Here is a 12,252-nt window from a genome sequence, read left to right on the forward strand (position 1 = left end):
CCAGGGTCCTGGGATCGAGCCCCGCATCCGGCTCCCTGCTCCGCGGGAAGCCTGCTTGTCCCTTCCCCCCCCCGCCCCCCCCCGCTTGTGTTCCCTCTCTCTCTGTGTCTCTCTCTGTCAAATAAATAAATAAAATCTTAAAAAAAAAAAAGAGTTGACTTCCTCTTTCCACGGATGCTCACGGCCTGGCAGGTGTGTGTCTGCAACAGGGGTGTTGGAGTACCTGAAGTGTTCTGGATTACAGCCCGGAGACCAGACCTCCCAGGGGGTTTGAAAGGAGAGTTTCTAACGGGGCTCAGCAGCGTGACAATGGTGTTTTGTTATGTGAATTCATATATTTTGCCTTTTGATCCTTCCATCAATCCTGGGAGAGTAGAATAGAGTGTCCCAGTAAATCTCAATTCACTGGTGTCAGGCTCATGCCAATCCTCAACTGACCACAGCCACGAGTGACACACAGTGTGTGTGTGTGTGTGTGTGTGTGTGTGTGTGTGTGTGTGTGTTGCTGATCCTCAACTGACCACAGCCACGAGTGACACACAGTGTGTGTGTGTGTGTGTGTGTGTGTGTGTGTGTGTGTGTGTGTGTGTGTGTGTGTGTGTGTGTGTGTGTTCCTTCCAAGGGAATCACTGATTACCAGGCAGGTTACTTTCCCAGCATGGGGGCCGCTGCCCTCTGGTGGCCATTCTGCCTAATGCCAAATTTAGGAAAAGAATCACAATTTACTGAGACTATTAAGAAGCAGGTTTTATCTTATTTAATCCCCCCCAATCTTATAGCTACTTGCCTGAAGTCACACAGCCGGAAGTGGTGGGTGGGTTGAGAGTAGGGCAAGGCAGGAGGCGGAGGCCAGAGAGGCCCCTCACCTGCTCCACCCTAACCCCATGCTTGGTGAAGGCACAGGACTGGAATCAGGTCAGCCAAGCTCCTAGACTCCTGGTCTTAACCACCTGGTAGCCCAGCCTCCTACCTGGCATGATGGGGATTCTATTCTGACCTTGGATGTCTCCTTGGTGTGTGCAATGCTAGATGCTCATGAAACAAAGACACAGCTTTTTGCCCATGAAGAACATGACTTGTGTCCTGCAAACTTAGGTGTGAGAAGACTCCTTGCTCCAGGAACAGCAAAGGAAGCATGGTGTGTGTGTGTGCTTGGTGTTCTAAGGTAACAAGTCCTGGTGGGAAGCCTGGAGGCAGTGTCCTGGCTACAGGCATCTTCTTGCCCAGGCAGCGCATCCCCTGAGACAAGCCAGTGAACACCACATAGGCTCCTTAGAGGTGCTGGGGAAACGTGTGTGATAAATGACCATAAACTTGCAACAGCTGATCTGCTGTCCATTGTGACGATACACATGATCGTTATTGTACTGTGTGGTCGTGAGGCATAGAAGGAAAATGCTCATGGGTGTGAAGGCAATTAGCATTCCTTTGACCATACATACTCAGCTTGGCTGTTTTAGCTCTTCTCATTTTGCCAGCATTTTTCATCAGGATTCAAGCCAGTAGTTTTCCCTAAAACCAAATTCACAAGTTTTTATTGAGCAGCCACTAGGAAGTCAAGACACAGGGTGAGGGCACTTGCAGAGGGAGAGCTCTAGGCCATTCATTCAGCCCCAGCAAGGTGCCTGGCACTGTCCTAAGCCTGGTCCTCTCTACATCAACATTGCGGGGGGGCGGGGAGGAGTGGAGAATGAATTCATTCTCTCAGAGATGAGAAAGCAGCTCAGAGGGGGCAAGGGAGGTCTCTGAAGTCACACAGTGAGAGGCAGATCACAAATGGAAGAAAAAGCCTTTCAGGCAGAGTGGAGGCAAGCAGGCCAGGAAGTGCCCTGTTCACAAGTAGGACAGAGGCCTGTTCATGAAAAGCTTTGCCCACCAGGCTGAGGGGTCTGGCTTTAGTCTTAGAGGCAGTGGGGAGCCATGGTAGATTTTTGAGCACAGGTATGCTCACAGCTCAAAGTTCTTTTTTTTTTTTTAAGATTTTATTTATTTATCTATGAGATAGAGAGAGAGAGAGAGGTAAAGGCAGAGGGAGAAGCAGGCTCCCCGCAGAGCAGTGAACCTCATGTGGGGCTCGATCCCAGGACCGTGGGATCACAACCTGAGCTGAAGGCAGACACTTAACCGACTGAGCCACCCAGGCGCCCCTCACAGCTCAAAGTTCTAGTACGTCACAGCATTTTCTTTTTTTTTTTAAGATTTTATTTATTTATTTGACAGAGAGACACAGCGATAGAGAGAACACAAGCAGGGGGAGTGGGAGAGGGAGAAGCAGGTTTCCCGCCGAGCAGGGAGCCTGATGTGGGACTCGATCCCAGGACCCTGGGGTCATGACCTGAGCTGAAGGCAGTTGCTTAACAACTGAGCCACCCAGGCGCCCCAACGTCACAGCATTTTCTTGCTTACCCACTGTAGTGGGCAAAATAATGGCCCCAAAGATGTTCATGTTCTAATCCCCAGAGCCTGTGAATACGTTATGTTACACGGCAAGGGGAAATGAAGATTGCAGATGGAATTAAGGCTGATAATCAGCTGACCTTGAGATGGGGAGATTATTCTGGATTATCCAGATGGGCCCATGTAACACAGGGTCCTTATAAGTGACAGAGGGAAGAAGATCAGAGCCACAGTCAGTGAGTGATTTCAAGATGGCTCACTGCTAGTGTTGGAGACGGAGGGAGGGGCCGTGAGCCAGGAATGCAGGCAGCCTCTAGAAGCTGGAAAGGCAGGGTACCAGAGGGGCAGAGCCTCCAGAAGGAACACAACCTTGCCAACACCTTGATTTTAGCCCAGTGAGACCCATTTGAGACCTCTTCCCTCCAGAGCTATGGGATAGACCTCCAGAAAACTGCAAGAAGTCTTCTTTTCCTCAACCGAAGACAAATGACATTTTCTAAGTGCTTATAGTGTTGTATACTTTATGAATATGCTCCCTTTAATCCTCACCATACCCCCATGACATGGGCATTATTATCTTCTTGTTCCACGTGAGGAAACTGAGGCTTGCCGGAACTGATAAGGAGCACAGCCAATACTGAGACCCAGGCCTGTCTCCAAAGCTTGTCCCCACTCGGCTTGAGAAGACTTTAGCCCGCTGTGACAGCTTCTACTTGAGGTTGCCTGGGTGAGCTTCAGCCCAAGGTGCTGGGGGCCTTTGCTGGCTGGAGCAGCGGCACACTGTTGGAGGACCCTGGACATCCTCCCCCTCCAATGAGGAGGTTGGTGAAGACAAACTTGAGCTTCTCAAGGTACCACCCTGCCTTGGGTCTGCTTTCCACTAGGCCAGGGGAGACAGAAGCCCAGGCATTGAGCACAGGTTCATGGCCAGATTGCCTGTGTTTGTTTCTTGGTCCCAGGCAAGTTCCTTACTACTCTCTGCCTCAGTTTCCTACTCTATAAAATGGGGATGATAATAGTATCTACCTTCGAGACTGTTCTATGGGCTATTGCATGTATGTAATGGACTTACACATTACCTACACAAAGCAAGTCTATAACTGTTATCATTATTTGCATTATCATTTCATGCCATGGGAGACCCACCCCATCCCAACTCCCCTTCTCAGGAATAGTGGGGGTGATCAGCTGTGCAGATGGATTCACACATACACCCTTTTAATATGAGTATTTTTACATGTTCACAGAATATCTCTTCAGGAGTTTTCAACCTTCTGTGGGTTTGTAGACCCTTTGGGACTCTGATGATAACTATATAGACCTTTGTATATCTGATCCGTCCATACCCTTCTCTGAAAATTGCCTCTGGGTGCACAGGGATGGGTCCCTGCAGCTATCCTTGGACTGTGTGTGTTGGTGGGCTTCCACAGCTCACGGAGAGCCTGGTTCACACTGGTGGGCACCCAGGGCTACTTGGTCCAGCTTCCCAGCTGTGCAGGTTGTGCACTGCCCGACTCTAAGGGGCACCATGACGTAGACCACAATTCACAATCCTAGAGTCCTACAACATGGAGCCTTGTGAGTTTCTGATCCAGACTGTGGCTACCCAACTCTCTCTCAAGGGAATTTAAGAGTTGAGATTCTAAGATTAGTCTCTACTGGCGGCTTGAACTGAGGATATGCAAATGAAGACCATTTGGCCCTGGAGAGTAGCTGCTCTTGGTTTTTGAGTATTGGCCAGTTTCTTGTGGGACCCTTTGGGTAGGATAGATTTTACACAGCTTGAAGCCACAGGATCATGGAGCTCACAGTCTAGCAAAGGGTGGGAGTGGGTCTTTACACACACGTACACACACAGGGAGCGAGGGAAAAACAAGGAAACATGGAACATGATGGGGAAGCAAGGGGGCCTACAGGAAGGGCACAGGAAGGGAAGGTTTCCTAAGGCAGTTACATCTGGGTCATGAGGATGAATAGTGCAGGGAAAAGGAACAGCCAGTGTGTGAGCAGAGGTGGGGGTCTGGTGGCCTTAGGAACTGGACAGAGGTCCGTTTTCTTCTCCTGAGACAGAGGATTGGAGAGGCAGATGGGGCTAGATGGGAAGGGGCTTGTGGCCTCGCAAAAGAGTATGGGCTTGATCTTAAGGGCGGGGAGAATCCCCTCTTTGCAGCCATTTTCCCTTGGTAATCCTCATTTTTCACTTCTTCTAGTCTCTGGTCTCATCTCACCCCATGACATGAAATGTGAATTCTCCACTCCCTGGAGCTCAGCCTTGAATCTCCAGAAGGTAGATAGATCATGGAGCAGTGGAAGAAGCAAGATATTTTGACATTAGATAAACCTGGATTCTAACTCTGTCCCTGTCACTCACTAGTCATGTAACTTTGGGCATCAGTAAAACGGGAAAAATTACACCTGATCCAGCAAATATTTACAGCATGCCTACTATGGACCAGATGTGGGGACAATAACTGACATTTACTGAGCTAAGAAATACTATGTGCCAGGCACTATTGCCAAATCCTTTGTTGTTGTTGTTGTTGTTAAAGATTTTATTTATTTGAGAGAGAGAGAGAGAAAGCAAGCGAGAGGAGAGCACAAACTGGGGGGGGGGGACGGGGAGAGGCAGAGGCAGAGGGAGAGGGAGAAGCAGACGCCCCGCTGAGCAGGGAGTCCAATGCGGGGCTTGATCTCAGGACCCTGAGATCATGACCTGAGCTGAAGGCAGATACTTAACTGACTCAGCCACTCGGGCACTCCGCTAAATCCTTTGTATCCATCACATCATTTAACCCATTTCTATAACATTATGAGGGAAATGTCATTGTTCCCCCATTTTACAGATGAGAAAACTGAGGCCCACAGAGATTAAGCTCTTTACTCAAGGTAGATAGCAAAGCCAGGATTCAAATCCAGGCAGTCTGGCTCCAAAGCCTGGACACATAACCTGGCTTCCCACCTAATAAGGACAAAGAAGTCCGTGCTCTCACAGAACTTATACTCTAATGGAGGGAGCAAACAATAAAACATAGACAAATAAGAAAAGCAGCATGTTAAAAGGTATAAGTGTTAAATAGGGGGAAAAATAGAGCAGGGTAAGGCTGGTGGAGAGTATGGGGAGAAATAGGTGATTGCAGTTTTAAATGAGACAGTCAGGATAAGCATCATTAAGGTGGTGACAGTTGAGCTAAGACTGGAAAAAAGGTGAAGGAGTTGACCATGTGGATGTCTGTGGAAAAAAGCATTCTAGGCAGTGAGAGTAGCCAGTGCAAAAGTCCTGTGGCGAGAGTGTGCCTAGTACATTTACGAAAGAAGAAAGTCAGTGTGACTGCAACAGAGGTGGAGAACAAGGGAAAGAGTTAGGGAAGATGAGGGCAGAGGGAGGCAGATTATGTAGGGACTTGCCCGCCATGTTGAAACTTGGCATTTAGTCTGAGTGAAATGAGGAGGCATTAAAGATTTTTTTTAGATTTATTTCTTTATTATTTTTTAATATTTTATTTATTTATTCATGAGAGACAGAGGGAGAGAGAGAGAGAAGCAGAGGGAGAACCGATGTGGGACTCGATCCCAGGACCCTGGGATCATGACCTGAGCTGAAAGCAGACGCTTAACCATCTGAGCCACCCAGGCGCCCTATTTCTTTATTTTAGAGAGAGAGAGAGAGAGCAAGAGAGCAAGGGAGAGAGACAGAGAGAATCTTAAGCAGATTTCCCGCTGAGCTTGGAGCCTGATGCAGGGCTCAATCTCATGACTCAGATCATGACCTGAGCCGAAATCAAGAGAGTTGGACGTTTAACTGACTGAGCCAGCCAGGTGCCCCTCATTACAGGCTTTTAAGGAGTGAAATTACATGATCTGACATGATATTTTTTAAAAATATTTTTATTTATTTGACAGAGAAAGACACAGCGAGAGAGGGAACACAAGCAGGGGGAGTGGGAGAGGGAGAAGCAGGCTTCCGCCGAGCAGGGAGCCCGATGCGGGGCTCATCCCAGGACCCTGGGATCATGACCTGAGCTGAAGGCAGACACTTAATGACTGAGCCACCTAGGTGCCCCCTGACATGATATTTTAAAGGATCATTTGCTTCTCTGTTGAGAGTAGACTATAGTGGAGCAAGGATGGAAGCCAAGAGACCAATTAGAAGGCTCCTGAAGCAATCCAGGCAGGAGATGATATGGCTTAAATCAGTCTGGTAGCAGTGAGGTGAAGAAGAGTGGTGGATTTGGGATATATTTTGGATGTAGATGCAAGAGACTTCTCACTGTGGGGAAGGAGTTTTGGGGAGGGAAATCTAAAGTTCAGCTTTGGACACGTGAAGTTCAAGATGTCCCATTTGCCTCCCAGGAGCATCGAGCAGGCAGATGGATATAGGAGACTGAAGTTCAGGAGAGAGGTCCAGGCTGGAGTTATAAGTTTGGGAATCATCAGGATCTAAATGGTATTTAAAGCAATGGGACTAGGTGAGATCATCAGGGGACCGAGCATGCATAGAAGAGGAGATGACCAAGTACCGGGGTCCTCGGTGTTAAGAAACCAGAAAAAACAGGAAGAACTGACATGGGAGATCAAAAAGAAGTCACCAGTGAGGGAGGAAGAAAATCAAGGCAGTGTGATGTCCCGGAGACCAAGGAAGGGAGGCCAAGCAGGGTGAGGCCAAGCTCAGTGAGCACTGAGCACTGGGTTCAGCAACATGTGGGCACCAGTGACCTGAATGCAAGCAGGTGCAGTGGCTAGGGGGAACAAAAGCCTGATTTGAGGGAATTTAAGAGAATAAATACTGGAGTTCAGGTCTCTTTCCGGAACTCCTATTGCTGTCCCCGGTGGCTCCACAGATCATGCTTCCAGGTCTCTCTGAGCTCGTTTTTCACCCTCCCCAGCACTTAATCCCAGCCACACCCTGGGTTCTCCTCTTGACAGATGCAATACGCCTGAGACCCCAAATCAAGCACAGTAATCCAATGATGCCAGTGAATGATGTCTGGGCAGCTGCTCCTGACTCTATCCTGACTTTATACTACCGGGTGCAAGCAGAAAGGAAGAGAAGCTATCTTAAGAGGTTCTATTTAGAAAGCGAGGACACTGGGGTGCCTGGGTGGCTCAGTCGGCTGAACATCTGACTCTCGATTTTGGCTCAGGTCATGATCTCGCAGTAGTTGGATCAAGCCCCGAGTCGGGCTCGGCACTCAGTAGGGAGCCTGCTTCAGATTCTCTCTCCCGCTCCATCCTGCTCTCGTGCTCATGCGCTCTCTCTCAAATAAATAAATAAAATCTTACAAAAAAAAAAAAAGAAAGAAAGTGGTGACATTGAAAGAGGTCATCTGTATTAGGTACATCAAACACAGGGATCCTTATATTTTTCTCCTTTACTTTGCTCCAATATAAACATAATCTTGGGCACAACAGGATTTCAAACACCTATCGATTACTTAGAGATTTCCTCAAGCCTGGAAACTTAGGGAAATTCTCAGTTTAACTGAGTTGTTCACAGAATACTTCAATAAAAGCAAAAGGGTTATTTTACTGAAAAAAATATTGGAGGAGTAGAATTGGAGAGAGCGAAGACAGCGGTGACTTTCAATGACTCCAGCTGCAAAGGGGAGCAAAGAAAAGAGGCAGTAGCTGGAAGGAGAAGTGAGAAGAGAAACTGCTTTATTACGAGAGTTGTTACAGCACTTGTGTCTGTGCTGATGGGAGCAGGTTTTCTGTATCATCTTTCTTCCCTGCCTTGGCTCATTCTGTCCCCAGCTCCCTCAAATCCTTCAGGGCTCAGTTCAGGTGTCCTTTCTTCTCTAAAGCCTCCCCAGCTTCCCTGAGTCACACACTGAAAGGACTCTCTTTTCCCCTCCTAACCCCTCATTTCCACAGCACCTCTTCAAGGGTACCTACAATTTCCTTCTTACAATTATTTGAGTTCAAGGTCCTTGAGAACCTCCCCATATCGTGCCAATCTCTGTATCCACACCTTCTCCACTGCTCATTTGCCACTCAGGAATCCGCCTGGAACTGCCTGGTGAATGTTTGTTGAGTGAATAAGTAAATTTCCGGGAGTCGGATTTGTATAGGTTGGTCCAGGGACCTAGAAACAGCTATTGTATAAGTAGTGTGTCTCAAACTCTTCCCTTGAAATAGCCCTAGTAAAGTATGAATGGTTTCGTAGGGTGGTCTGGGCAAATAACTTGAAACCACTGGAAATTTCCTTGAAGTCACATATTTTCTCTGAGAATTCCCCCAAATTTTGTAACTTATGCTGATATAGCCCAGGGTTTATCTTATTTCCCCAAAATGCTGTAATTTACTTACCATTTGTTATTTAATTTTCTCCCAAAAGTCTTGAAATAAAACTTAAGCTTCAGGGGCGCCTGGGTGGCTCAGTCGTTAAGTGTCTGCCCTTGGCTCAGGTCATGATCCCAGGGTCCTGGGATAGAGCCCTGCATCCGGCTCCCTGCTCCGCGGGAAGCCTGCTTCTCCTTCTCCCACTCCCCCTGCTTGTGTTCCCTCTCTCGCTGGGTCTCTCTCTGTCAAATAAATAAATAAATAATCTTAAAAAAAAAACCCAAACAACAAGAACTTAAGCTTCAGAAAAGGGCCCACCATAGTAGCATGTGTCTCTTCATTTGAGCATTTGGTAAAGGATTTGACCTTGAAGTAGTTGCTTTACAAGATCGTAAGGAATTTGTTAGCCTGCAAGATATTACGACAGTATTCTGCCTCTGGTGGGTGGCATGTTTTAATTATAGGAGAGAATATATGGAGCATTTATATCTAGTTAATTTGCAAGAGGCAATATTTTCAAGTTAGGTAGCATATAGCTTGGTGATTAACAAAACAAAACAAAAACAGCCTTCTGAGTCATGCAGACCTGGCTTGGAATCTGGGTTCTATTGCTTGTTCATTCTGATTTTATACAAATTAACCTCTCTAAGCTTTAGTTTTCCCACCTATCACACAGAGATGGCAAGAATAATGTTACCTGCTTCACTGGGTTATTGGGGGTGTTGAGCAAACTATTGCTTGTATAGCCCTTGGCACTGTGACTGGTACACAGTAAGTGCTCAGCAAATAAATATGTGGGCCAGATACCCAGATCAGCAAGCAGGTGATTACAGAGCACAGTGAGAAGTGCTGTAGCAGGGCATACCAGGTCCTGTGGGAATCCCTAGAGGGACATTGGGAAAGGCTTCCTGAAGCAAGTGACATTGAATTTGGGCAGCTGAAAGGAGGTCGGGGGGTATTACAGGCAGTGGGCAGTAGAGTGAGAGGGCTCAGATGATGTCAGGAATAGGGGGGTGGGGTGAGAGATAAGGCTGTGAAGGGCAGGAGCAACAAGATCGTGCAGGACCAGCTAGCCATGAAAAAAAGTTCATCTTTCACCCAGAGAGCAATGCGGACCATTGGAGAGCTCTAAGCAGGGCAGTATCGGTTCAGACATGCAAGATTGGGGGCAGGGAGACCTGTGAGGAGGTGAGAGGTGGCTTGGCCTGGACTGGGGTTGGCCTGGAGAAGGAGAAAGCGGCCATATTGGTGAGACATTAGGAGACAGTGCTAAGACAGGATTGAGTGGAAGTTGGTGGAAGGAGATGGAGAGGATGACCCCGAGGGGGTACATGGCGGTGCCTTCCACCAAGACAGGGACAGAGAAGGAGCCAGAGCCGGGGGCGGGGTACAAGATGATGAGTTCAGTTTTAGACAATGTAGAGTTTGACAGGTCTGTCTGTGAGATAAGCATCTGAAACCGTCCCATGGGCCTTTGGATACGTAGATCTTAAACTAGAAAAGGGTCTGAGCTGGAGCTAGAGCCTTGGAAGATGTGGTAGCCTCAGTGATGGTCCCCAAAGATATGAAGGTCCTAATCCCTGGAACCTATAAATATTACCTCATATACCAAAAGGAATTTTGCAGATGTGATTAATTTAAGGATCCTGAGATAGGGAAATTATCGTGGATTATCTGGGTGGATCCTAAATGTAATCACAAATGTGCTCATAAAATGGAGACTGAGGGAGATTTGACTGCAGAAATGAAAGCAGTATGACATGACACAGAAGCAAGATGCCCTGGAAGATGGAGGAAATTGACTATAAGCCAAAGAATGTGAGAAATGTAATTCTAGAAGCTGGGAAAGGTAAGGAAATGGATGCCCACCTACTGTCTCCAGAGGGAGTGCAGCCTTGCTGGTACTTTGATTTCCATGCAGTGAAACTCATTTCAGACTTCTGACCTCCAGAACTGTAAGAGAATAACGTGTGTTGTTTGCAGCCACGAAGTTTGCAATAATGTGTTACAACCCCAATAGGAAACTAAAACAGAAATCATCAACATTAATGGTGTGAAGGAAGCTGGTGGGGATGGATGAAAGTGTCCAGAAAGCCTGGGTGGAGTGAGACGAGTAAAGGGTCTAGCAGAGAGCTCCCAATGGTTCCAGCATTTAAGATACAGGCAGAGGAAGACCCTCTGAGAAAGGGCCCTGAGGAGCAGCCAGAGAGGGAGGAAGACCACCAAGGAAAGTAACTGTCTCAGAATTCAAAGGAAAGAGTGTTTCAAGAAGGAAGGAGTGGTTAACAGTGCAAAATGCTGCTAGAAGTCAAGCAAGAAAAGTGCCTGTTGCCTTTTAAGAGAGAGATCCTCGTTGACCTTGAAATAACTCTGGAGGGATTCCTGCTGAAAACAAACTGGAGTGAGTTGAAGGGTGACTGAGTTGTATTTCACAGCCTATTTGTCCTATCTCCTCCATCAGACTGTACACAATCTTTCAACTTTTAATTCAATTACACAAGTAGTATATGCTCCTTACACAGAAATTAGGATATACAAATTAGCCAAAAGAAAAAAATTACTCATAATGTCCTCAGCAGGCAATATCTTAGTGTGTATTTTTTAAGTGTTTTTTTCCTATGTAAATTATATAATACTCTCAATCACCTTATGAAGTAAAATACTGTTAGGCCACTTTAAGAGTGGAAAATTTAGGTTTGGAGGTAGTTAAGCCTGGGACTCTTGATTTTGCCTCAGGTCATGATCTCAGGGTTGTGAGGTCAGCCCCTTTGGGCGTGGAGTGTGTTTAAGATTCTCTCTCTCCCTCTGCCCCTCCCCCTGCCTCTGTCTCCCACTCAAAAAAAAAAAAGAGAGAGAGAGAAAGAAAATTCAAGTTTAGCGAAACAAGCAATTTACTCAGCTGCACACAGCTGGTCAACAGCAGCCATCAGGATTAGAACTCAGATCTATCAAATGCCAAAGTCAATATTCTTCATTGCAGTGCTTCCCTGATCTTTTTATTTTTATTTTTTTACCTGAAGAAATCCTTTCCATAGGACAAAAGGCTCCAGAACAAAACCTAAATGGATTTCTATCCTGAACCCCGTTCCTCATCCACCCAAGATATATATAGGTGGTTCCCAAGAGGCAAGGGTTAATAGTGGGGAAGAGTGGCAGTCTTCAGCCCCGTGGACAGTGAGCAGGGTTGAGGAGTGAAAGGCACCATACTCAGCCCAAGAGGAATGAGGGCACGGTGAGAGGGTCCGCAAAGGGCGAGCGGGCTTCTCAGCGCTTATTCGCTACACGCTCGTGTTAGGTTTTTTTCCTGGCAACATCACAATTTAGTGGGCAGCAGACTTCTCACTTTGCAGAGAAGGACACTGAGGTTCCAAGAAGGAACGTACTTTCCCCCAGATCACACGACTACCCAAGGGCAACGAGCCACACAGACCCCGCAGGGGGCCGAAGCCAAAAGGGGCGCGTGGGCGGCTCTGGCCGAGCGCAGAGCGGAGGCCGAGAGCTGGGTGTGAGGAGCAAGGCAGTGGTGCAACTGGGAGCGGAGAGGGGGGCCGAGACCAGGTGGGCTTGCTGGAGAGA

This window comes from Eumetopias jubatus, unplaced genomic scaffold (assembly GCF_037043125.1).
Source record: "Eumetopias jubatus isolate StellerSeaLion01/CBP00866 unplaced genomic scaffold, mEumJub1_p1.0 scaffold_4, whole genome shotgun sequence".
Classification (NCBI taxonomy): Eukaryota; Metazoa; Chordata; class Mammalia; order Carnivora; family Otariidae; genus Eumetopias; species Eumetopias jubatus.